The sequence below is a fragment of the Macrotis lagotis genome, chromosome X (genome assembly GCF_037893015.1).
Source record: "Macrotis lagotis isolate mMagLag1 chromosome X, bilby.v1.9.chrom.fasta, whole genome shotgun sequence".
NCBI lineage: Eukaryota > Metazoa > Chordata > Mammalia > Peramelemorphia > Peramelidae > Macrotis > Macrotis lagotis.
In genome coordinates, this window is record NC_133666.1 from 111648231 (window position 1) to 111674247 (window position 26017).

Consider the following 26017-nt stretch of genomic DNA (forward strand, 5'->3'; position numbering starts at 1 on the left):
GGATAGAGCACTGGCACCAGAGTCCGGAGGACCTGGGTTCAAAGCCAGCCTCAGACACTTAATAATTTCCTAGCTAGCTGTGAGACCTTCGGCAAGTCACTTAACCTCATTGCCTTAAATAAATAAAATAAAATAAACTAGATGAGAAAAAATAACAAGACCCTTGGCAAGATATTAAGAGACACTCTGTTTTCCATACCTAAGGCTCAGCAAGCAGGTTGTGCCCTCAGTTTGGCATAAAAAGAATCCTTTGTGCTTGTCTTCTGGATGATCTCAACCCACAGCAAAGTCCAAGAATTATTTTCCACCAACATCTGTCCATCTCTGAGACTGGACAAGAGCCTGTAGTGCTTATTTTTTGATCATGAAGTTCTACAATGAATCAAATTTGTCACATTGCTACTGTTACCCCTTATTTTCAGGGCTACAGTCCAATTGTGTAGTCATGGGAATATATATTGAATCTCCCCACATTTCCTCCGTTCCCTCTCATTAAGGGTAGAACTCTTGCATATGTGTCTGCCATTTTCCTCATTCTGAAATAAATTGAACTTCCCTTTCATTCCTTACTCTTCTGTTTCTGACCTGTTTAACTCAATTCCTGGCATTCACTGGTTGGTAACTGGTCCTAATCCAATGACATTAATGGTTCTCAGAAGAGGAATTGGACATGGAACTAAGTCATTGGATTCTCTAGTACCAGTAGCTGCCACCAGAGATTTGCTTCTCTAGAGTCTGGCCCTTGTTCCTGCTCCAATCTTTGGGTTCATACTTAAATTGAACTTGCCTTTCTCTTTGAGGAAAACTCCCAAAATTCTGCTGGTAAGTATATCCTTATGTGCACACCTCTGTTCATTGTAATCTTTGTATGCCTCTGTGAATTTGGGTCCTCCCTCTATACCCCTGTAAAATTCCACCTATGTATCTAACTACATGCCTTGGTAACTTGTGTGCCTTTGTTGAACTGGTTCCATTTGTATGTGTCTTATCATTCTGTCTGGATCTCTGTCTTTGTAAAATGTCTGTGTCATGTTTATGTTATCTGTTATCCTGAAAAACTTTAAATGAAACCATCCAGAAAAACTTCTAAGGACTTTAGCTAGAGTGTTTAAAACACTGAAATATTAACCAACTTTCATGGCTGAAACGGTTATCCCAGTAAGCAAGGACTAACTCCCACTTTAGGATTTTTGTGTGAGCTAAGGTTCTAAAAAGAGTGGGAGGAGGATAAAAAATCCTGTAAGACATTTTTTCTGTCACTTCAACATTGGCCAAGTTGGCATTACAGAAATTAAGTCAGATAATCGAAGTTAGTAGAACAGCTAAAAGCATTTGGCAGATTCTGGTGACGTGGAGATGAATCATTAAGAGGTTTGGAAATTAATCATTTTAAAATTGCAAGAATCCTGAGACTTTGAATTTCCCTTCTGAAACATCTTAGTAAATTTTGAAGAATGTTAAATTTGTTTTAAGAAAAAATAAGAATTTAATCTTATAAAAGTTTTAAAAGTAATTGGTAAGATTTATAGCTTCATTGTTTTAGGACAATGAATGAAAGCTAGTTTAACGATAACCCCAGAGTGAATAAAGGAAAAAAAAAGTAAATGGCTTGCACCTTATAGCAACCTGTAGTTAACCCTTTCTTGACAATTCAGTTTTATCCTATTTTGTCTATAATCTTTACTTGCCCATTTCTAAACAAATTTGGTTGACTATTTGTAATTGGCAACATTCTGATATTGGATTGTTCCATGAGACTGAAACCTGGCTGATAATCACTCTGGTAAAGGAGGATATAAATATTAAGAAAGAATTTAGAAATGCTAAAATTTTTTTTCTTGCAACTGCCCTGAAAGAAAAGTATGGTCTCTTTATGCAACAAGAGATAAAAACTAGAAGTTTGTTTTTACTGTAAAAAGAAAAACAGGTCACTGAAAGACAGAATGTAGAATAAAGGCTAAAGTAGATTCTAAAAAAAAGGAAAAGCATCCCAGAAAGTGAAGGATCCTCCCAGCAGCCCCAATCTCTCGGCAAACATATCTTTGGGGAGGGATGACAGGAGAACAGATGGTAAAAGGAGGGCGGATATTATATGATACATTTAGGACAATCCTTTCTGCATGTTCCCCTAATCAACAGTGTCTGCCTACTCTATTTGATTCTAGTCTCTGCAAGTCAGGGGGATTTTACCTGCTCTGTTTCAGTTTCAGGTCCCTAAAGTCTGTGAGAATGTTCAGTTAGTTCCATACCTTTGTTAGATGAGACTTGCAGTAAACACCCCCCCCCCCCCCACCTTCCTCACTCATTCTCTGAAGTCAAGTGTATCTCTGTTATGGAAATTGCTAAGAAAACCATTACAATCCATATCTCTCTATTAAGTTGCAATTAAAGAAATTGCTGGAGAATTTTAAGGAAACTTGAATTACTTTCTGTTCCACCAAGGGTTAGAAACTATAATGGGATCTCACATTGGCAATGGCTTCAAAAGCCCTTTTCCCCTGGTCAACCTCCATCCTGCGTTTTTAGACAAGTCTGGGGACATCACCCAGATATATTACAACCTGCCCACTTTGCCCAAACAGTTTGCCACTTGAAATGGCAACAGCCCCAGCAGTGCCTACAGCTATTGGGGATGGGGAGGGTCAAGCACCACAGCCAGCAATTGATTTGCCCAGCTACCAGGGGCTACCACGAATGTGAAGGTTCTAGGATAAGCCATTCCAGTTCCTAATTAGTGTCTTTTGCCACAGCCTCTCAAAGCCTAGTCAGTCAGTGAATCCAAGGCAGGCCTAGCCCTTGGCAGATCCTTCCCATTTGGTGCCCCTGGGTCACACCAAGCATGGCCTTTCAAGGTGAGGGGAGAGTGACAGACAGCCTCTGCTTTTGGAAAGCCCACCTTTCTCTGTTCCAGTTGCAAAAACTTATTTTCTGTGTAATCTCAATCAAGTCTTCTTAATTCTGTTAGCCAGTCTATACAAAAAAAATAATAATGGTACTCAGCTCTCAGGGTTTTTATTGTGAGATCAAAATGCTATAATAGTTGTAAAGTGCTTAACACAGAGACTGGCATATGGTATTAATATATCTTTAATTGAATGTCTTTATTCCATGCTTTGAAACTCTAAAATGGTTTGAAAATGCCACAGGTAATAAAATAAATGATTTTTACATGTTATAACATGGAAATGCAATTAATATTATCTGGTTTACTGTTTGTGTTATTATTATATTTCTAAATTGTATTATATTTCTAAATTTATTTTGTAAAATTTGAAAGACCATTGCAAACCAGAAATGCTGTTAGACAAAATTTCCATTTTAATCAGGATGTTGTTACACATGAATTGGGTCTTTTAAAAAAATGATAAAAATTAGATATTTGAAAGCTGTTAAATATTAAATGTAGTATATTTTGTTATAAAACAACTGCTGCTGCTACCACATTATTATAAGTACTGGTCCTAGTACTAGGACTAGGATTTGTACTACTACTGCTACAATTACTACTTACTATAATAGCAAATTTCATTTGAAAACTTTGGATAATATGAAAATGTAAAGAGTGGTTTAAAGTATAGCTTCAACATATTAATGATGAGTAAACTATCAGATATTTGCTAAATGTCTGAAGCCCCAGGACATAGATAGCTTTAATTTGTAAGTAAAAGATAAATGAAATACTAGGGTTAAAGAAACATCAGAAAAAATGTTCAAGCCTTATGTTATGGTGAGTGAAATTTTGTTATTTAAGGTAAAATTCATGGGATTGTAATTTACTATTGTTTTAAGTTTTGATTACAGGGATAGTTATAAGAACTGTCATGAGGTCAATAGTAGAAAACAGCATATCCTGCAGACTCGGAACTGTTAAAGGTAGATATCTAGAATGTGCTGTTTCCTTGTTAAAAAGGAAAATTCTTCATCTGGTTAATCCTAAACTTTACCTTTAACATGATTGGCTGTCAGATATGTTTCATGCCTGGAATCAAACAGAGCTAAGGAATTTTTTCCCCCTAACAGTGTTCCCCTGTTATGATATGTCTTTATTTTTTCTTTTATGTCAAATTTCTATAATCAAGGAGTTTTGTAAGTACAACATTAAATCTATTGAATTGATCCTGGAACATATCTGAGATACTATTATAGGATTCAAGTATGAAACATCTTAAAAATTTTAAACCTGTATTTGTTATCAAATTATATTATAGGGATGATATCCTCCTATGAGGGAAGTATTTAAATAAGATAATAAGATGAAGATGTAATGTGCAAGTTTCCTCATTAAATGAAATAGTAAATGATGATAAAAGTAGCAGAATTAGACTTTTTTCTCTAAGAACTATATATATATATATATATATAAATAATATATATATTATATATATGGATTATATAATTGACTTCCAAAATTTAATTATCATGGAAATTCAGTCTTTGAATATGTTTTAGTAATAAGTTCTAAAAATTGGACTATAGACTAGTAATTAAGGATTTTATATATGAATTACATTTATAATGGTAAAGAAAGTGAAATTATTTTTCCTTTTATAAAGTATCTGATCATTTTAACAAATAGAATAACCTATAAATGAGCTTCCTGAGGAAAAAACTAGAACTAAATAGATTTTCAAGTTAATTCTGCCAAGCATTTAAAGATCATCTAATTCCAATATTAAATAAATTATTTGGAATAATAGGTAAAGAACAAATTCTACCAAAATTTCTTTTATGAACTAAATGTAATACTGACACCTAAAATCAGAAGAGTAAAAACAGGGAGTAGGAGTGAGAAAGGGAATCTTTTTGTTAAAGAACAGCACTTATTTTTATTAAAAATATTTGAAAATATAGGTATAAATTGGATTTTATATCAACTTGGAAAAAGCATTTTTTTTTATCTAAAACCATCAACAAGCAAGGGTTAAGCTAGAAGTCTTCCTGGTAAGATCAATATTGTGAAACAAAATGTCCACTGTCACATATTATTCAATATTTTATTGGAAATTCCAGCAATAGCAATAAGAGAAGTACCAAAACTATCTGGTGCTGACTAAAAAATAGAAGAATGTCTCATAAATTTTTTAAAGATTCTTATATCACATTCAGGATTTATGTAAGAATAAAAACAACAAAGCACATATAGATTTGGAACCAGAGAGGAAAAGCCCATTTTAAAGTTGTCCCAAGAATAAAAGCCTATTGTTTAAGAAAAACTTCCTAGGAACCAAATAACTACATGGTTTTTTGGTTTCAAAATGTTTATGTTTAAATTTTCTTGTTTACTTTGGTGATATGCATATTTTTTCCTTTCAGAACTAGACTACTGTAAGATCTCTAAATCATTAATCTATACCCAATGTAATTTTGCAATATAGAGAATTGTGAGAAAAACTTTATTGCATTGTTTGAAAATAGCCCTGTGTGGTTGGGAAACTGGATCATCTTTAGGTGTTGTTTAGAGACTCTTAATTAAGGATTTGTTATACTGACCAGAAACTCAGATCCAAGGATTGATTGACTGATCTAAGAGCCCTTAGCAAATACTTCTGAATACTTCCACAGTGCTAGATTTGTGGGTAAGGATTCCTGGATCATTTGAAGAAAGCCCCTGCTCCTAAGAGGATAGGAGAATCCTCCAAGGACCTCAGGGTTTGTCTAGCATAAATCTAGAAGTAGCCAACACCTAGATGAGACAATTATCCTAAGATTCTGGATAAGGGTTGAGTATAGTGACTTCTTCCTTTTTTTTTTAAAGTGCCCAATTACCAAACCTCTGATTCAAGTGTGTGTGTGTGTGTGTGTGTGTGTGTGTGTGTGTGTGTGTGTGTGTGTGTGTTGGCATTTTCTCCCTCCACCTTTTTGGCACATTCTTCCCACCTCTTTTTCTGCTTGCAATCAAGCAATGTCAAACAATGATGCCTGAGACACACATCCTTAATCCCTCAAAGAACTAACACCTTGGACAACATCTCTTCCTGACCCAACAAGTATCTTGGATTAAACATGCCTCTCCTTTATATTGGCCACAAGGAGATGGATTCTTTCATAATGTGCCTTTGACTAAAAGAGAGAAAAATGTCAAGCTATTAGGAGACTCTTGCTGTTGTCCCAGCTAAGACCCATCAAGCTGGCAGTGACCTGAGGTTTGGCATAATAATAATCCTTTGTTCTTACCCTCTGGATGATTTGACCTTGGATGCTTTCAGTCACAACAAAATTCCAGAATTTTGTTTCCCATCAGCATCAAGTAATCTCTGAGCTTGGACAAGCACCTATAGTATCCAAGTGCTGCTGCTGAAGTTAAATAATGAATCAAACTTGTTGCATTTTTGATGTTACCCCTCATTGTCAGGGCTATAACTCACTGCATAGCCATAGGTATAGATATTGTGATCTTCCCACATTTCAGGTCCCTCCCATTAAAGCTCATATGTCCCTCTTTGCAAGCTGTTGTCTTCACTCTAAAATAAATTAAACTTCTGCTTGATTCCTGAGTCTCCTATCTCTGGCCTGTTCTGTTTGACTCCAGCCACCCACTGGTTAGAGGCTAGTTCCAGTCTTCCATGGAAAGTCATTATGGTGATAGGGAAGACCAAGACACAAGAAGACAGAAGAATAAAACATTAAAACAAACAGGGGTAAAACCCCAAAGAAAAATATGAAGTGGTCCCAACCCAGCAAAAGGAGCTTAAAGAGAGCTAGGAGAAAAATTGGCAAAATAAATACCAGAAATGCAAGAGAATTATGAAAAAAAGTCAACAACCTGAAAAAAAGATAACAGGTTTAAAAAGTTGATTTGACTACATGGAAAAGAAGATACAAAAATTCACTGAAGAAAACAACTTCCTGAAAAATCCAATTAACCAAATGGAAAAGGAAGTAAAAAAAATCTGGGCAAAACAAGTTTGTAAAAATTAAAATTGGGGAAGTGTTATTGACTCTATGAGACATTAGGAATCATTCAAACAAATTCAAAAGAATGATAACTACAAGAAAATGTGAAATGTGTCAATGGAAAAACAACTGACCTGGAAAACAGATCCATGAGAGTTAATCTCAGAATAATTGGATTACTTGAAAGTCTTAATCAAAAGGAGGTCCTAGACAGAATCTTTCAAGAAATTATTTGCCCTAATATCCTGGAAATTGAGAACAAAATAGGCATTGAAAGAATCTACCAATTACCTCAGAAAAGAGATCCCCAAAAAAGAACTTCAAAGAATATTATAGCCAAATTGAAGAAACAATACTTCAAGTGGCAGGGGAAAAAAACCCAATTCAAATATCAGGGAGTCACAATTACACAGGCCTTAGCAGCTACAACATTAAGAATCAGAGGTTACTTTATTACAGAAAGTAACTAGAATTACAACCAAGAATCACCTACCTTATGAAATTAAGTATAATACTCTGAAAGGTAAAAATAGTAATTCAATGAAATAAAAAGGATTTCAAACTTTCAAAAGAAGATCAGAAATGAACAAAAAATTTTGAATTCTAATATCAAGAACAAAGAGAGGCCTAAAAAAAGACAAAAAAAGGAAAAAGAAAACATAAGGGTCTCAATGGAGCTGAATTGTAGTTTAATCCCTACACAGGAAACTGAGATTTGCACTTCTTACAAATTGTACTACTCATAATCCATCTAGAAGAAATTTGCATAGTCAGAGGTTATATGTAAGTATAAGGTGCATTTGAGGGAATGACAAAAATAAATAATGGATGAGAAAGAGTACAAAAGGTATAAAAGAAAGGGAGAGGTAGAATGGTAAATCATTTCATGTGAAGTGATAAAAAAGATCTTACAGTGGAAGGGAAGATATAAGGGTGGATGATAGATATCACTTGAATCTTAGTCTCATCAGTATTGACTTAAAGATGGATTAATAGACACAATCAGTTAAATATAGAAATCTATCTTACCTCACAGGGAATTAGGAGGGGAGCTTATTAAGTAAAAGTAGAAGACAGAAGAGAGGCTAGATTGGAGGGCCAGCTCCAGGGAGTGATATTCATATATACTTGGTGACTTTTTCCATAAAAGATATGGGTGGATTATTGCTCATTGTATGGATCCATTGGCTCACCAGTGAACCCTGACCTAGGATAATCTGTGTTTCCAGGATGGTTGTAAAAGCTTTCTTTGATAGAGAAGCATGCATTTTACTAAAAACAAATATTGTAAATTTACCTAGGAACTTGTAAAACTGGGTCTCTTTTAACTGGTCATTCCTGAGATAAGTTTTTGCTATAAAAAGTCTGAGTTTCCAAAAATAAAGTTGGTAGATTTTCACTTCCCAGCCTTTCGTGTTTGGATATGTTTGCCTACTTGACCTGACTCTTGGAAATTCATGTCCAGACCCACACCAGAGCTATTGTGGGCGATAGCTGGTGCCTGAACAGGGACTGATGGATGGATGGACTGACAGATGGACAGAAGGGTGGATGGACAGATGGACCTGGAAGGGAATCAATCTTGAAACAAAAAATAAATTCTGGACACCTGCAGGGCAAAAGAGCGCTCATAAAGGGACAGCAAGCAATTAAGGTAAATAATTTTTTCATCAAGTCTAAAACAGAGAGCATTAAAATGGGACAAGGACAGTGTAAGGATAGAGGACATTATTTGAAAGTGCTAAAGCAGATAGTTAAGGAAAGAGGCTTGTTAATAACAACAAAACAATTGGAAGAATTTAGTGAATGTGTACAAAAATGTTCTTCTTGGTTTCCAGAAGGAGTATTACATATTGAAAAATGGGAAACTGGAGAAACAGATGAGTAAACATTTTAAAAAGGAAGGTCAGGAGGCATTTCCTATAGGAATCTTTTTCATTGTGGAATATTTTAAAAATCTGTGACTCCACCTGGAGATGTTCCTTTGACTCAGAGTATAAGTTGATGTAGATGTTCCAACTATTCAACAGGAAGATGAGTAAAAAAGAGTGGTGGTTTTTACCTCCAGCACCATCTCCAGACTCGTGCCTGCATCAGAGTGGAAGGAAGGGTATGGAGGCCAAGGCCTTAGGGCCATACCTTCCTAGGAGAATCCTCCTCCTGGCTCCCACTTTAGGAACTTGTACTAGAGAGACTCCAGGATCCTGGGGCCCCACCCACTCATCCTGCTGTGGCAGCTGCTGCTCCTGGGCTTCTGGTGGTGGTGGCTCTCTAGTCAGCATCACCTCCTCCTAACTCTAATAACCCACTTTCTCCTCCTTTATGATCTAAAGAAGAAAATGTTAGCAAAGATAAGGGGCATATGAATATTGTTCAAATAGCCACTCCAAAAGCAATAGATAAGGGAGAGAAGATTCCATGGAACATGAAAGAGTCATTATTCTCTTTTTCACCTTTTTGATAAACCTGATCCAAGGATTCCAGGGATTGTTTTGAGAGAATACAATAATTTAGATTTTAAAACATTTAGAGAATTAAAATCAGTAACAAGCACATATGGTAACACCAGTCCATATGTTTTGAACATAATAGAAATATTATTAGGTAGACAAATATTAGCCTCAGAATATTGGACCATGTTAGCAAAAGCTACTCTTATACCAGGATATTACTTTATGTGGAAAACTCAATTCTTTGAGAATTGTACTAGTTAGGCTAAAAGTGAAGCAGCAGGGTTAAGGATAACATTTGAAATGCTCTCTAGCACTGGTCCATGGTCAGGAGTAAATAATCAAATTGGGTATAGTTTACAGGCACATGAACAGGCATGGCTAAAATTGCCTGAAAAAGAAGGAGGCAATGGGAATGAGAGATCAGACAGCTTGTTTGCTCATGGCTCGCTTATCTAGATCTTAAAGTTAACTGAGAGAGAGGAATTAAGAAAAAGCAGTAAATAAGAGAGAGAATTGTTTCATGAAGACTTGATAAAATAAAATAAAATGTTAAATTTTTAAAAATTCTGTTTAATTTCAAAAAGACAAGATAATCAGGTTTATTTTAAAATACCTAATTTGATTATTCCAAAAAATAATGGGAAGATTGAGTATTTAACAAAAAGAAGACTCCCTCCTAGAAAAGATTTAGGGCTGTTGAATTTATTTTGTTTATTCTAAGCTGATAGGGGACAGAGGATATTCCAATTAAGCTGAAGGATTTTTGAGCGACTGTTGACTTCTCAAAAGTTATAGTTATTATTTATGATTAAAATCAAGAAGTGTTAGATATCAAATGCTTTGAATGGAAAAATGTATTGTGAAAAATGGAAAGTTCTCAGCATTTTTCTCTAGTTTCTTGGAAGATTTGTCACCTTTGGTTGTTTGTCTTTGTGTAATTTTAAAGGGACCCTCTAGTGTGAGAGCAGAGTGGGATTTCCCTGGATTTGGGGAGGCCTCTCTGGTTCTCGATGCTCTGACTCCATTTATGTGTCTATACATGTTTCCTTTAAAATATAGGCAAAGAGAAACTCTCAGCTCTCTCTCAGACCTGCTGTTCTCTGTGTTCTTATTGACCAATCTTCTTTCCATTCTCTCTTTTCAAAATTAGATCTTCATCTTTTCCAAAACTCATGATTGGTGCCAAAAAAGGAGATTTTCCTGAGAATCATGTGTTTTTGGAGGATAAGGGGTTCTATTATTTTCTCTTATTTTCTAGTGTTTTTTCTGGTCTGATAGACTAATAGAATTTTATTTACTAATTTGGCAAATTATACTTATAGGGGACCTAGGAGAAATTGAAATTGTCCCTAAAATTATTTTTAGACTGGTCTTAATTAGCATGATTATATATATATATATATAAATTTTGGGGTGAGCAAGGAATGATAAAAAGGAAATGTAAATAATCAGTGCATACTACACCTTGATATTTCAAAATGAGAAATCTCCAATTCCCAGAACATAATTTTGTCAGTGAAGATAGAAAGTTCTTTTAAGTTAGAGCATTGAGAAGTTAGAATAGCACTGATACAGATAAGGATTTGCAAACTTTTATATTTTGAAAAGGAAAATAATTTAAAGTAATTTTGAATATGAGTTTGGAATATATAGGATTATTAAGAGAACTTTAAAGAAAATCTTGTAAACATAAAAGGTTTTAGAAACACTTGGTCTTGAGAAATTTTTATGTACTACAGAATTTTAGGGAGTAAAGGGAATATACATTTTAAATTGAAATGTGGTATGTATAATTAGTAAATATTGTACAAGAACAGATTCAGACAAGTTTTTGAAATTTTAATAATGTGTTACAGTAGCAAACAATGGATGAATTGAAGTATCATCTACCACCTCTATAAAAATTTGTTATAAGAAAACTAGAGAATACCTTGCCAAAAAAGGTTATATTTCTCAAGGTCTTTTGGCTCAGAGATTGTGAAAAGCTGTGCTTTTCTACCTAATGTTTCTTAAAGGGAATATTTATAGGTAAGATCAAAGCAACTTATTTAATATCTGTTATTTAAGAGGAAATTATATATGTATCCTGTAACCCTGGCATTGGTAAAAGTTTTACAATGATTTTTTTTTGAAATTATTATATATATAAAACTAATGCATAGAGAATTTTATTTTCCTTTTGAAAATAGGACTGTATTTGAACAAGAGGTAAATAAGCTTATAAAACAGAGATGTGAAAGAAATTTATGTGTAACAAATATTTAGTTATAAGGTTAACTTTAAGAGAATGAGATCTCAGCATGGAAACATTATGCTTCATCTAGGTTAAGAAGTTAATATTTAATTTTTTTTAAAAAAAGCAAAAATGGTAACCTTTGAAGAAAATTGTATAAGAAATTGGGAATTTAACTGCAATTATTTCCAATAATGCTGAATAAATGTGAGAGGCTTTGAAAAATGATTGGGAGATTAAAAATTATGTAACCCATAGTAAGGCAATTTACTGATGAGCAAGATGTTGAAAAGTTATATCATCTAGTTTTATCAATATAAGCTATTTTACTGTCAAAGCCTGGAGTTAATGATTGATTGCTCTATAGAGGTAATGAAGGAAAACATCTGAAGTTATGACACTCTTAAGTTTCTTGAAATTTTTGAACAATGTATTGTTCTTATTCTAGACCTGTAGGTCCAAGTATAAATGCAAATTACAAAAAATAATTTTTTAAATCAAAACAAAAGAATGACTTATATGCCTAATTAATGGTATTAATAGAACAGCTACAAACCCTTAACATTTTTTACAGATAGTAAGTATAGTTATCATGTGGTCAGATACATAAAAACAGCTTTTATTAAACATTGCACTGATGAAGAATTATGTCAACTCTTTAAAGAATTACAACAAGTTATAAGAGATAGATATAATCCTTTTTGAATACATGCATTCCCACACTGGATTGCCTGGGCCCATATATGAAGGCAATCATAGGGCTAATTAATTAACCCTTCCACTTCTTATAAGCTTAGTAAAACAGCAAGCTAGGCAGTGGCACAAAAAGTTTCACTAGAATGCCTCTTTATTAAGGAAAGAATTTAAAATCACCAGAGAGCAAGCAAGGAATATATCAGTATCCTGTCAACTATGCATTCCATATTTACCTACCCCTCCAAATTCTAAGAATCCTAGAAACCAGATTCCTAATGAATTGTGTCAGATGGATGTGACTCATTATATGTCTTTTGGAAAAATGAAATTCATTCATGTTACTGTAGATGCATTTGGTTCATGTGCAATGGTAACAGCACATAGTTCAGAGGCTACAAAAGGTGTGATTGATCATTTATACCATTGTTTTGCTATTGCAGGGATGCCAAATCCACAAAAACAGATAATGGCCCTGAATATACTTCTATGGCATTTAAACAATTCTGTCTACATTACAATATAAAACATATTACGGATATTCCCTATAGCCCCACTGGTCAAGCTTTAGTAGAAAGAAAACAGGGGCAGCTAGGTGGTGAAGTGGATAAAGCACCGGCCTTGGAGTCAGGAGTACCTGGGTTCAAATCTGGCCTCAGACACTTAATAATTACCTAGCTGTGTGGCCTTGGGCAAGCCACTTAACCCCATTTGCCTTGCAAAATCCTAAAAAAACCAAAAAACCCCCCAAAAATCTTAAGAGATTTCTGGAAGTGCAAAAGAAGGGAGAATATATAGGGACAATGGGGAAACAAGGAAGGAGAGTAAATCTCACTTTATATACACAACATGAAGCTTTTAACATTGAATGATAAACAATTAACACCTGCAGAAAAATTTTTTTAAAGATATGCAACATGAAGATAAGGGCATGGTTACGTGGAAGGATCCTAAGGCATCAACAATGAAAATTACTTAGATCCATTATTAACTTGGGGTTGAGGGTATCCTTCTGTTTTGTCCACAGATGGAGAAACTGTCTGGCTACCAGAAAGAAACATCAGACCATGCAGACCAGATGAATCAAGTAACACAGAAAATGAATAACTTACACTTACGAAATTGAAAAGGAAAAGATGAGAGGAGAATACATAATGGACTTATGGGACAATTTATGATTCATGAACAATTTTCTAACTGTAAAAGGAATTGCATATTGGACTTAAGTTCAAAACCCTCCAATGGGTCACTGCTCTACAATGGGGAGAGAGTGTAACTGAAATTGTATTAATTGAGGAAGATACAGCTTATTTGGCATATAACAAAGTTCCTACTGGAGATATCGAAGAAGAGAAGCTGAGAAGAAAATTTAGGCATAATTTTTCTTGTTTAAATACTGTGACACCTATATGTTTTTGTAAAACATGTATGATTGAACCATGTCTTAAATTAAGTAAAACTAAACATTCAACTCATCCAAATATTTGCAACATGGGAACATTTATGTCCTTAGAAATATCAGGAGTTCCATTTGTAGAAAGTATTGAAGGAAGAAATATAATTCCTACAGAATCTCCTTGTTTAAATTTACATGCTTGGAATTTCAAAAATGAATGTTTTTCACCCTGGATTGCCTGTCATGCCCCAGAAAGAAGAATTTATGATCATTCTATTTTGCTTCAAGTGAGGAATTCTCCTGATAGAGTTTTCCATGGGGTATTCCAGGCTATATTAAACCAATTATATGCCCATAAATAGGTTTAGCTAATTCAGAGATATGGAAGGCTATGGCAGCTATAGATGAGATAAGGTATTTACAATGGAATAAGATGTTAGACAAAAATATCTTATGCAGAAAATAAATTGTCTGTGACTGCATGCACAGGACCAGATAATGCCTTCATGATAGGATCTTTCAAAGATGTCAATATTATCAGAGAAAAAGGGAGATATAATGTTAACTGTTACAATTGCACTATTCTAGCATATATAAATAAGGAAGTGGAGGATGATGATGTTGTTTTCATGATAAGAAAACCAAAAATTTCTATAATATCCACCAAAGTAGAAGGCTGGTATATGTCTCCTGCTGATGAGTTCTTAGTAAAAAACATTAAAGAGAATTAGGCAGAAGAGATGTGTTAGTTTCAATGTGTATCATAGCAGCCATTATAGCAGCTACTTCCGTGACTATTTCTGTGCAAGTAGGGAATAAAGGAAAAATTGGAAGCTAAAAATATTCTAGAATTATCAGAAGATGCCCAGGAGAGAATTAATGAAGATCTTTATCATTTGATTAATGCATTACAAACCTCTGTAATGAACAATTGTGATGTGTTTATAGATTTTCTGCTATTTGTGTTACTTCTTTAAAATATAACACTTCACTTATTCCATGGGACAATATAAAGGTTATTTGAATGGAATATCGTATAATGATTCTATAACTATGGATATGAATCAATTGCATAAAATTGTTAATGACATTGCATTGGCACCTAGAATGGAAATGGATTCAAGTATTGATAATTTGTTTAACTTTGTTAATAGATTTCATCCTTTTCATTTTATGAACTTATTATGAACATGCTTCCTGGTATCTTTGCATTATTATTGATATTGAATATTATTCCCATTTGTATTAAATGCCTTTTGTCACTGGGAGAAAACATAGATGTCTTAATTATAGTTGTCCTAACATACTGCCTAAAGCTTCAGCTTGCCTAATAAGGGGAATCTGTAGAGGGCCAGCCCCAGGGAGTGATAGTCACATATACTTGGTGACTTTGTCCATCAAAGATATGTGTGGATTATTGCTCATTGTATAGATCCATTGGCTCACCAGTGAACCCTGACCTAGGATAATCTGTGTTTCCAGGATGGTTGTAAAAGGTTTCTTTGATAGAGAAGCATGCATTTTTCTATGAACAAATATTGTAAATTTACCTAGGAACTTGTAAAACTGGGTCTTTTTTAACTGGTCATTCCTGAGATAAGTTTTTGCTATAAAAAGTCTGAGTTTCCAAAAATAAAGTTGGTAGATTTTCACTTCCCAACCTTTCGTGTTTGGATATTTGTTTACCTGACCTGACTCTTGGAAATTCATGTCCAGACTCACACCAGAGCTATTGCGGGCGATAGTATTAGATAGAGATAAAACATAGGTGAGGAAAGGACAAAAGGAGAGAGAGGACAAATAGGAGGGAAAATAAGATGGGGGGAAACCATCACAGTAATCATAACTATGAATGTGAATGGGATCAACTTTCCCATAAAACAGAAATGAATAGCTGAGTGGATCAAAAACCAGAATCCTACAATAAGAAACATTTTTTCTTTATTTAATTCTTTTTCATATTTATTTTTCCTTTTGGATTTTTTCTTCTTTAACAACTGTGACTAATATGAAAATATGTGTTACATATGTATAATATCAAATTGCCTACTATTTTCAGAAGAAGCAAGGAGAGAGAAAAGTATGAAACTCAAAATATTGTAAAAGATGACTGCTAAAATTGTCTTGTCATGTATTTGGTGAAAAAATTAAATAGTACCAAAAAGAAAAAAAATAAAGATTTTGGGCCTCATTTTTCATAATTTTCTCGGATTCCTTTTATTTTTTTCTGTTTTCCTTGATTTCTGTTATTTGAATTTGGAATTCCTTTGTAAGTTCTTCCAAGAACTCTTTTTGGGTTTGTGACTTTTGATGTTCCTTTGCAACAGAAGTGTTCTTTTGTATTTTACTATCCTCCTCTGAATATGAACCCAGATTTTTTTTTGATTTTTGTTTGTTTTTACCAATGTTACTAACAATGATTGGATTCTTTTTCCTTTGCTTAATTCATTTTTTCGTTTATTCTCAGCAGTTTATTAATTTAATTAAGTTTTAATCCTGAGTTGTGGGTAATGCTACTCTGGGCCTCAGATCCTCTTTACTGTTATTTTCTCAATTCTGTTCAGAGAATCCTTTCCTTCCCAATTACTTTATCCTGACAATGCTTTTGCTTCCTGCCTTCCTGTACCCACTGGGCATGTGTTTACCCCTCCTTGCCCACAGTCACAGCATGGATCACCTCTTTTAAGTACTGCTGGACCTGGCTCCTGGAAACAGTGCCCCCTCTCACTTTGTGAAGTAAAAACTTGTGAGGTGAGCAATCTTGAGACTGAGACATGAAAGTTAGTGAGGTGAAATGTCTTGAGCCCCAAGAAGCTTCCTGACAGCTGCTCCAGGGTCTGCTTTTTTTGGATTTGTTGGACCCAGCCTGGAGGTGTTTATACTTCACTCAAACCTAACCTGAGTTCCCGAAGGTTGTCTTTTCTGAAGTCCTGTCAAATTGTGTTACAAGGCCAACTGCTTTATCTCTTTATTTTTACTGCTCTATATTAACTTTCTTTTTGTGGAGGAAATCTAGAGAGTCTGGTGATTTCTGACTTACTCCATCTTCCCAGAATACCCTTCCTTTATTTTTCATTTGTGCAAATTGCTTTATTCTATTTTGGATCATGCCTCCATTTTTTATTCTAGGGATGCATGCTCTGCCTATGCATCCCCATTTAAATGAAGATTCCCAGAGAAACATCAATTAATCTCTTGTCTGTTTTTGGATAGAGATCTGATTCTAGATGACCAAATTATTAGGGAGGTCCCATTACTAATGAAATAACATTCTAGCCAAAACCAGGGTTTGGGTTTTTTTTTTTTTTTTAGGTTTTTGCAAGGCAAGGCAAATGGGGTTAAGTGGCTTGCCCAAGGCCACACAGCTAGGTAATTATTAAGTGTCTGAGGCCAGATTTGAATTCAGGTACTCCTGACTCCAGGGCTGGTGCTCTATCCACTGTGCCACCTAGCTACCCCCCCCCCCAAGTTTCTTCTTTTAGGAAGAAATAGCTTCAAGATGTACTCTATTATCTTTCACAGAATTATAGGATTCAGAACTGGATTAGACCATAGATTATCTACTTTAACTCTAGACTTTATAGAGGAGGTTGAGGTTGGGTGAATTAAATGATTTTTTCATGATAGCATAAGTATCTCACCTATTATTTTGAGTACTATTAGGAATCTGGAGGAAAGGGAGGTTGATGAGGACTACTATAATGAAGGAAGGCTTTTTGCAGAAGGAAGCTGATATATACATTGAAGTTTGAATAGGGGGTTGTCAGAGAGAAAGAACAATAGGAATTAAAGGAGGGGTTTGGAAATGACCTCCAAGTCTTCTAAAATGATTAGCAGATCAATCTCTAAGAGTACAATGTGTCCTATACTATCCCGGATTATACAAATTCCTACATTCAAAGCTAGCCCTATTTACTCCCCTATTTATTTATCTCTGGTTTGTCCTAATCTTTCTACTTGGGTTTGGTTCTGTCCATGAGGAATCATTATTCAGACTGAGGAAAGCAAGGGTGGAAATAAAACAAAATTTATTAAAAAGATTATAAGACATAGGAGGAGAGAGAGAGAGAGAGAGAGAGAGAGAGAGAGAGAGAGAGAGAGAGAGAGAGAGAACAGCCAAACAGTGTTGGCTGGGCCATTGTCAGAAAAGACTGAGGCCTATGAGGGAAAGAGTTAGGGTCCTTAAGGCAGATTGACACAGGGGTGGCATGGGTTGCCCTTCCTGGTACACTTATATTTTAGACCTCAGGATCTATCTCTTCCCAGACTTCTGAGGGAATATGAGACAAAGTGTACATGGGCTTAACAAGAGAGAATTGAGTTCCCAGCTTCACCATCAAATCTCTTCCCAATAAGGGAGCAGGGCAGAAGGGGATTACTAGGAAGGTGTGTTCAAACAATAGATCTTCAAACTGACAGGGAAGAGGTCTTGTCTATAAGCATTTCCTCAGTTTCCCTTCAATGCCCATGATTTTATGTGTAGAGGGCAGAAGCTCACAGGAATGATCAAGCAAAAGTGAATAGGTAGCCCCAGTGTCAATAAGGAAATTAATTAACTTACCTCTAGTGTGACTTTGGGTTCAGCCATGGTGACAGAAAGGGAGGAGTCTAGGCTGAACCCAGCTTCCAGCCAATCCTCTCTCAGGGAGGAAAGATGAACTAGACATTGAGTGGAGGCCTCTGCATCTCCCCATCCATTCTGGGAATGGTCATGTCTCCATGTTAGGACCAGGGCAGTCAGGGGTGTTCCCAGTGGGGGACTCATGTGGTCGATGAGCCCTTCCATGGCAGCATTGGCAGAAACCATGAAACTTCTTTGGGATATGTCTAGAGGGACATTCCTGGAAGCTATGACTTATGCCATTACATTGAAAATGGACCAAACCTCCAGGGAACCTATCCCCAGCTTGGTCCAAGGTCTGTGTCAGGGCAGCTAAGATCTGGGCAGTTTGTTCTTTCTGCCTTTTCTTTGGCACAAAGAGACCTCTCTTCTGCTTATCTCTATTATTGAACATATCAAATGCCACCTCCAGCAATTTGGCTATAGGCTTCTGGGGACCTAAGTCTAATTAGTCTAACTTCTTAATTTTCTTACGTATATCTGGTGCCGACTGACTGATAAAATGCATGCCTAAGATAAGGCTCCCCCCAAAAGGGGTCTGAGTTAATATGTTTCTTCATTGCCTCCACAAGTCTATTGTGAAAAATAGCTGGATTCTCCTCAGGACCCTCAGTTATCTCCTTCAATCTGTCATAATTTACTGATTTTTTTTAAAATTTCTTTTTTCATTCCTTCTACCAAACAAGATATCATATGATCTCTCTTTTCTCTGTCCCTATTGGTTTGAAAATTCCATCTGGGATCTGCTACTGGAATTGCTATGGCTCCAGGGGGAAACCTGTCTGGCTCTCTTGCCCTTGTGTCTGCAACAGAATCTGCCTCCCTTTGAGCTAAGTTCCAAATTCTCTGTTTCTCTTCATCTGTGCAGCAAGTGGAAAAGATGATATTTACAGCTTCCCAAGATAGTTCATAATGAAGGGAAATCTTTCTGAACTCCTCAGCAAACTTCTAAGCATCCTTTGAATAGAACCTTAATTTCCCTTTTATCTGGCTCAAATCATCATTGAAAAGGGAACATGGATACGAGTTATCCTTTCTTGAGCATCCAGAATTTCCCTTAAAGTGCACAGTTGAACAGGAATTTCTCTATGGTTTGGAGTAGCTGGATCATTTAGCGAAGGGAGGTCAAAAGGAGGAGCCAGAGGCTCAGGTGGGTTAAGGAAAGGTGAGGGTGAAGGTGAAGGAGGGATGCAGGGAGGGATCAAGAGAGTCAAAGGAACGGGGGAGGCTGAGTAGGAGGGAGGATCATGGGAGGGGGAAATCCTCGAGATTGGAGAGTGAGACATGGGTGAACCAAGGATAATGGGTTTTGTGTGTGAGGGAAACAGAGGTTGCCAGAGGTATGGGAGGTGGTAATAGATAAGCAGTCCCTCTCCTAGTTTGAGAGGGCCTCAATTCAAAAATCTAAACCTTTTAAATCACCCTCATTGCTTAGAATCAGTTCGGCTTCGTGCCTGGAAGCAAGTTTTCTTTTGGAGAGGTTTTGACTTCTTCCTCTCTGGAAAGGAGCATGGGGAGGGGGAGTTCCCAGAGCTTCAGCTAAGGCTTCTCAGGCTGGATTGTAAGGAGCACTAGATTTTGATGCTAGGGTGATTAAGGCACTTGGGTTTAAAGACCTAGGAGTTGGGGGATTGGTCAAAGTTTCCAAGCCAGAAGAACTGATCTGGGGTTCTGGCAGAGCTAGGGAAACTACTGGAGTTGGAGGTGCAGCTGGAATTGGGGGAGCTGCTGAATTTGGGGGCCTGCATAACAATACATCATTGAGAATATCTCTAAGTTTCCCTCACTTATAAGGGATTTTGTCACTAATATTTTCCTTTTTTGATAAATTCTTGGTGACTTGCGAATGACATAAAAGCTTGAACATAGCTGGTTTCTGTAACTCTCCCTGTCCTTCTGCAGAATTTGTCTCATTCTATAATAATTTCATATTGCAGAGTGCCATGAATTGGCCAGTTTTCATCTTTTAGATGGTACCTAGGCCAGTCCTGTGTGCAGAATTTAATGAGATATTTTTGTTTTAAAATCTGCAAGTCTAATTCCTTCCAATTAGATATCACCTGACCCAAAGGAGATGCCTTTGGTACTAAATAAGCCTTTCCCATATTTTAATTCTCCTAACATCTAGATAAGGAAACACACATCAATCAGATTTTCAGCTAAACCTCCTTCCTAATGACCCACTCTCCACAGTGGGATAAACCAAACTCAGAATACCTTCAGTGCTCTGTCTGACTAGAACAACACCGGGCACATCCACCTTTAAGGGTGCAGGAACAAGATTAACTCCTGGGATACTAGGTCCATTCTAATCTCCAAATATCTCAAATTGTACCCTATCTTGAGAGGGCACGCAGGGAACAACACACAGAGGAAGGAGAGTTAGAGATCCAATAATTTTCCTACTTTTCTAAAATTCTAGGATTTAAAAAGGGCTTTGCTTCTTACCTATGGAGCTCACCGATGGGTCTTGATCCAGCTTCCCAGTCTGGGCAGAGAGTCCCTTCATGGTCCCCAAATTGTAGCCACTGGTTTGTTTCTTGGGTTCACTTCTGCTCCACGAGGAATTGTTCAGATAAACTGAGACTTGGGAATGCAGGTGTTTGTAAAGAAAATAGAGATTTATTAAAGGAAGTTACAACATATTAAGAAAGGGATATAAAAGTTAGGAATAATTTGAAGAGAAAACTATGTGGATTGCTGATTAATGTTTGGCCAGACCAGCTGGCCAGGGTGCCAGAGGAGACTGAAAGGTCAAAGAGCCCTCCTCCCCCCTTAGACTCTGTAAATTCTTTACCACAATCCATGGGAGGGAGTGATGACCTAGGCATGACCCAAGTCCCTCACTGGAAATATTGCCTTTTGGGGAGGTGTTTCTTTTGGGTGGTCTTCCAGGACCTATGCTCCATGGCTGCCACCAAAAAACAATGTAACCCAAACTAGGTTGAAGGTCCTACATTCAAGTGTGGCCTAAATTAGATGATAAAGGAAAGAAGATTGCCTTTACAATGCAAACAAAAGATTTACAAAGTTTTTCTCCAACTGATCTCATCACCTCTTATTGTCCCACATTTCTCTGCATCATTTCTGCTGGATAAACAATGATGATGTTTGTCCTTCATTCTTGAAGACAACTATGGCATCCGGAAAGTGATGCCATGACAAACAAGTGAATTGGATTCGAGTGAGGAGGTGCTGTGTTAAGTCACCAGTCTCACTTTCTCCTCCAGAATCATCTGGGTCCTGTGGTAACATATGAATCAGGACAACTGGAGATGGATATGAAGCAATCAGACTTAAGTGACTTGCCCAAGGTCACACAGATAGTAAGTGTCAAGTGTCTGAGGCCAGATTTAAACTCAATTTCTCTTGACTCTAGGACTGGTGCTCTAGCCACTTATACAACCTAGCTGCTCTGGATAAAGCAGCTCATGTAAAAAAAAAATTCTCCTTCTGGGAAGAACATTTATTTCCCATTGTTTGTCTTCTGAGGAGAAACATCCTATGTATAATCTCATAAAATGGAATAACTCCCACTTAAGATTTCTCCAGCTACTTTCTATGTGAGGAAAAGGATATTTGAATGATTTGCAGTCATATTTGGACTGATTTAGTATGCTTTTATATGAAACTGATGACTCAGGGTGCAGCATGTAGTTTATGCTTCAGTGAGCAACATCACAATTTTTATAGTATCTTTGGGTTATTGTTGATTAATCTGAAATAGTATTAATCATTTACAGACAAATTCATAACCTTTTGTACCAATATCTCAAGATCTCTACCTTGGTCTCCAGCATTTTATTAGTGTAACCTCAGTCCCCAAATCCATTGGTTTGTGAGTCTTTCCTTATTGGTGGAGGCCTATATCCTGGGTCTATAGGATGGGCCTAAAGGGCTAGCAGAACTGGTGAGAGTGGGAGAAAGGGGAGCTCTTCAGTTGTCATAAAGTCACTGAAGTCTCTCCAGATTCTTTAGGATCTTCAGTAACTTCTGATATTCCTGACTTCCAGCCTCAAAAGAGAAGAAAGATGCCAATTACTTATTTTTTTGGGGGGGGGGTTTCCAGCCAAGATGGTGGAGAGCAGACAGATTGCCTTATCTTCCCTCATATATAATATGAAACAAACCCCTTAACAGAAATCTGATCGACAAAACCCAGTAGAAGAACATTTACCTCAAGGTTTGTCTTCAGGGATTGTGGGTGAGCCAGGGGCAAAGAGCAGAGAGCAGAGAGCCTGCCAGGACAGGGTGAGAGCTGGACTAACTTGAGATCAGTCACAAAGCCGTTGACTGTGGGAACTGTGGTCCAAGAGTCAACTGGGGTGGAGGTGTTGGCTGTGGGACTGACAATCTGGGGTGCTCTGGCAGGATTGGAGGGCGAATTCCAGTGCAGGAGCGTTGCAGACATCAGTCTGCTGGGCTCCTCTGGTCTGGAGGACCTCAGATTCCATACTTTCACTTTAACAGAGTCCTCTTCCTAGAACAAACAGCCTTCCCCCACCCCCAGGTTCAGACATGGACAGCAGAGATCCCTTAGCTGAACAGGGAGAGTAATTACCTTGCCCCAGGACATACCCCACATTGTTCAAGGATAAAAGTAACCATCAGCACTATCCATGCCCTCCAGTCCAAGGGAATGGGCCTCAAATCAAGTTCACAAACATTCCATAGAAAGCAACCATCACCCCCTACTGGCCAACCCATGTGGAGTTATTAAACTCAGTGAGTAAAGCTTCTAGGAATCTCAAGACCAACTTTCTGTGAATTAGCCCCTCCCCCCAACAAAAGATTTAGGAAAATGAAGAAAGGTCAGCAGAAAGGGGAGTCCATAGATAAATACCTAGAAGGTAAAGACTCAGAGAGATCTAGAACTTCTGAGGAAAATATGATTTGGTCTCCAGTCCAGAAAAATTTCCTTGAAGAAATTAAGAAGGAATTTTAAAATCAATTGTAAAATTTGGGAGAGAAAATATACACCTTGCAACAAGAAAAAAAAATCCTTGGAAAATATAATTGGACAAATGCAAAAAGAACATAATTTTCTCAAAACCTTAATTGATCAAGTGGAAAATTCTTTCAAAAATCGAACTGGCCAATTAGAAAAGGAGTTGTAAAAGGTAAATGAAGAAAATTCTTCTCTAAAAAACAGAATGGAGTCTGTGGAAACTAATGATTTCATTAGAAAACAGATTCCAAGATCTGTTAAACAAAACCCCCAAAAATGAAAAAAAAAAGAGAAAATGTAAATACCTTATCAGCAAAACTACTGACATAGAGAACAGAAGTGGGAGAGGCAACTTAAGAATTTCTGGTCTCCCTGAAAATTTTGAAGAGAAAAAAAGCCTGAACTGAATATTACAGGATTTAGTGATGGTAAATTGCCCTTATATCATGTAACCAGAGGGCAAAATAGTTATTCAAAGAATATATATCAATCCCTTCTGGAAAGGGATCCCTAATGAAAACACCTAGGAATATTGTGGCCAAATTCCAAACCTGTCAGATAAAAGAGAAAATCCTGCAGGCAGCCAGAAAGAAACAATTTAGATAGCAAGAAGCCACAGTAAGGATTATATAGGACCTGACTACAACAACATTAAGGGATCAAAGGTCCTGGAATGCAATATTCTGAAAAGCAAGGGAATTTGGAATGCACCCAACAATTCACTATCCAAGCAAAACTGAGTCTTCTCTTCCAGGGGAAGAGATGGACATTTAATGAAATAGGAAACTTTCAACTTTTCCTGATGAAAAGATCAGAGCTTAATAGAAAATTTGGACTTCAAACAGGACCCTCAAGAGACACATGAAAAGGTAAAAAAAAAAGGGGGTAAAGAAAAAAAACTGCTATCCAATAAGGAGAAACCGGCTATATCCTTACTTGGGAGAAAGACTCTAATAACTCTTGAGAATGGTAACTCTATTAAGAGGGAATATACTTAGCCAGAAGTGATGGACACTCATGACATTTCTGTGACTCAGATAGAATAATGTAAAAACAATACCCCCTTAAAAGGGGGGACAGTAAAGAGATGGGAGGAGAGAGGAGACTGAATGGGGTAAATCTCATTACATTAAGAGGCAAAAAGTTCCTATCTCAATAAGAGGGGGAAGAAGGGAGGAGGTGAGAACTGTCTGAATTTTACTCTCATCAGATTTGATTTAAAGTTAACATACATACATACATACATACACTCAGTTAAGTTAAGAAACTTATCTTTCAAGTACTAAAAGGAGAAAATAGGAGGGGGTAGTAAAAGGGGAACTAACAGAAGGAAGGGAAGGAAGAAAGAGCAAATGGAAAGGGGAAAGAAAGGGCAAGGGTGTTGGATATAGGAGGGCAAACACTCTGAAAATAATGGTATTCAGAAACAAAATACTGGAGAATATGTATAAAGTGATAAAAAGGGGGAAAATACAAACATAGGGAAGATAGCATGGAGTTAGTAAAAAATAAAGAGTTAGTAATTAAAACTTTGAATGTGATTGGGATAACCTCTCCCTTAAATGTAAATGAATAGCAAGTGGATTAAAAACCAGAATCCTACAATTTACTGCTTACAAGAAACTCATGTGAAGCAGAAAAATACAGATAGAGTAAAGGTAAAAAGTTGGAGCAAAATATATTTTGCTTCAGCTGAAGTTAAAAAAGCAGGGGTAGCAATCCTTATCTCAGAAAAAGCAACTGCAAAAATAGATCTCCTTAAAAGAGATAAAGAAGGAAACTATATCCTCCTAAAATGTATCATAGACAATAAAGTAATTTCAAGACTAAATATGTATGCACCAAATGGTATAGCATCCAAATTCTTAGAAAAGAAGTTGAAGAAGTTACAGGAAGACATAGACAACAAAACTATACTGGTGGGAGACCTTAACCTCCCGCTCTCAGATTTAGATAACTCTAACAATAAAATAAACAAGAAGGAAGTTAAGGACATAAACAGATTGTTAGAAAACCTAGGCATGATAGATCTATGGAGGAAATTGAATGGGATTAGAAAGGAATATACTTTTTTTCTGTAGTTCCCGACACTTAAAAAACTGACCATGTACTAGGGCATAGAAACCTAATAATCAATTCCAGAAAAGAAGAAATAGTGAATTCATCTTTCTCAGATCATCATGCAAGAAAAATCACATGCAATATTGGGTCAGGGAGATATAGACCCAAAACTAATTGGAAACTAAATAAACTCATTTTAAAGAATGAGTGGCTCAAACAACAAATTACAGAAAGAATTAATTATTTCATCCTAGATAATGACAATAATCAAACAACATACCAAAACTTATGGGATACAACCAAGGCAACTGTCAGGGGATATATTATATCTTTAAATACTTACATGAATAAATTAGAGAAAGAGGAAATCAGTGAAGTAAACATGCAACTAAAAAAATTAGAGAAAGAACAAATTAAAAACCCCCAATTAAACAGTTAGAAATTCTAAAAATTACAGGAGAAATTAATAAAATTGAAAGCAAGAAAACTATTGAACTAATAGTTCATTTTATGATTTTGAGTTGATTTTATGATTTTATGAAAAAACCAATAAAATTGATAAACCTCTAGTTAATTTGATTTAAAAAAGAAAGAAGAAAACCAAATTTCTAGCATTATAAAGGAAAAAAGGTGAAGTCACCACCAATGAGGAGGAAATTAAAGTAATAATTGAGAATTATTTTGCCCAACTCTAAGCCAATAAATTTGATAATCTAAG

The 26017-nt window shown here is 36.2% G+C and overlaps 2 long non-coding RNA genes across 5 annotated transcripts in view; one reads left to right on the forward strand and one right to left on the reverse strand.

Moving 5' to 3' along the window:
- Window positions 1-15592, forward strand: part of LOC141503426 (uncharacterized) — a 48952-nt gene extending 33360 nt beyond the window's left edge. Inside the window, exons 3-4 of the long non-coding RNA XR_012472840.1 lie at window positions 8360-8548; window positions 13301-15592. This is a non-coding gene — a long non-coding RNA (uncharacterized LOC141503426). The remainder of the gene's footprint in view (window positions 1-8359; window positions 8549-13300) is intronic.
- Window positions 1-22562, reverse strand: part of LOC141503425 (uncharacterized) — a 131745-nt gene extending 109183 nt beyond the window's left edge. For 3 of the 4 annotated variants that reach the window (XR_012472838.1, XR_012472837.1, XR_012472836.1), the window contains exon 1: window positions 20739-21005. This is a non-coding gene — a long non-coding RNA (uncharacterized LOC141503425). Of the gene's footprint in view, window positions 1-20738; window positions 21006-22467 lie in introns of those variants that run through there. The other variant, XR_012472839.1, reaches the window with a different exon arrangement.
- Window positions 22563-26017: the final 3455 nt, after the last annotated feature.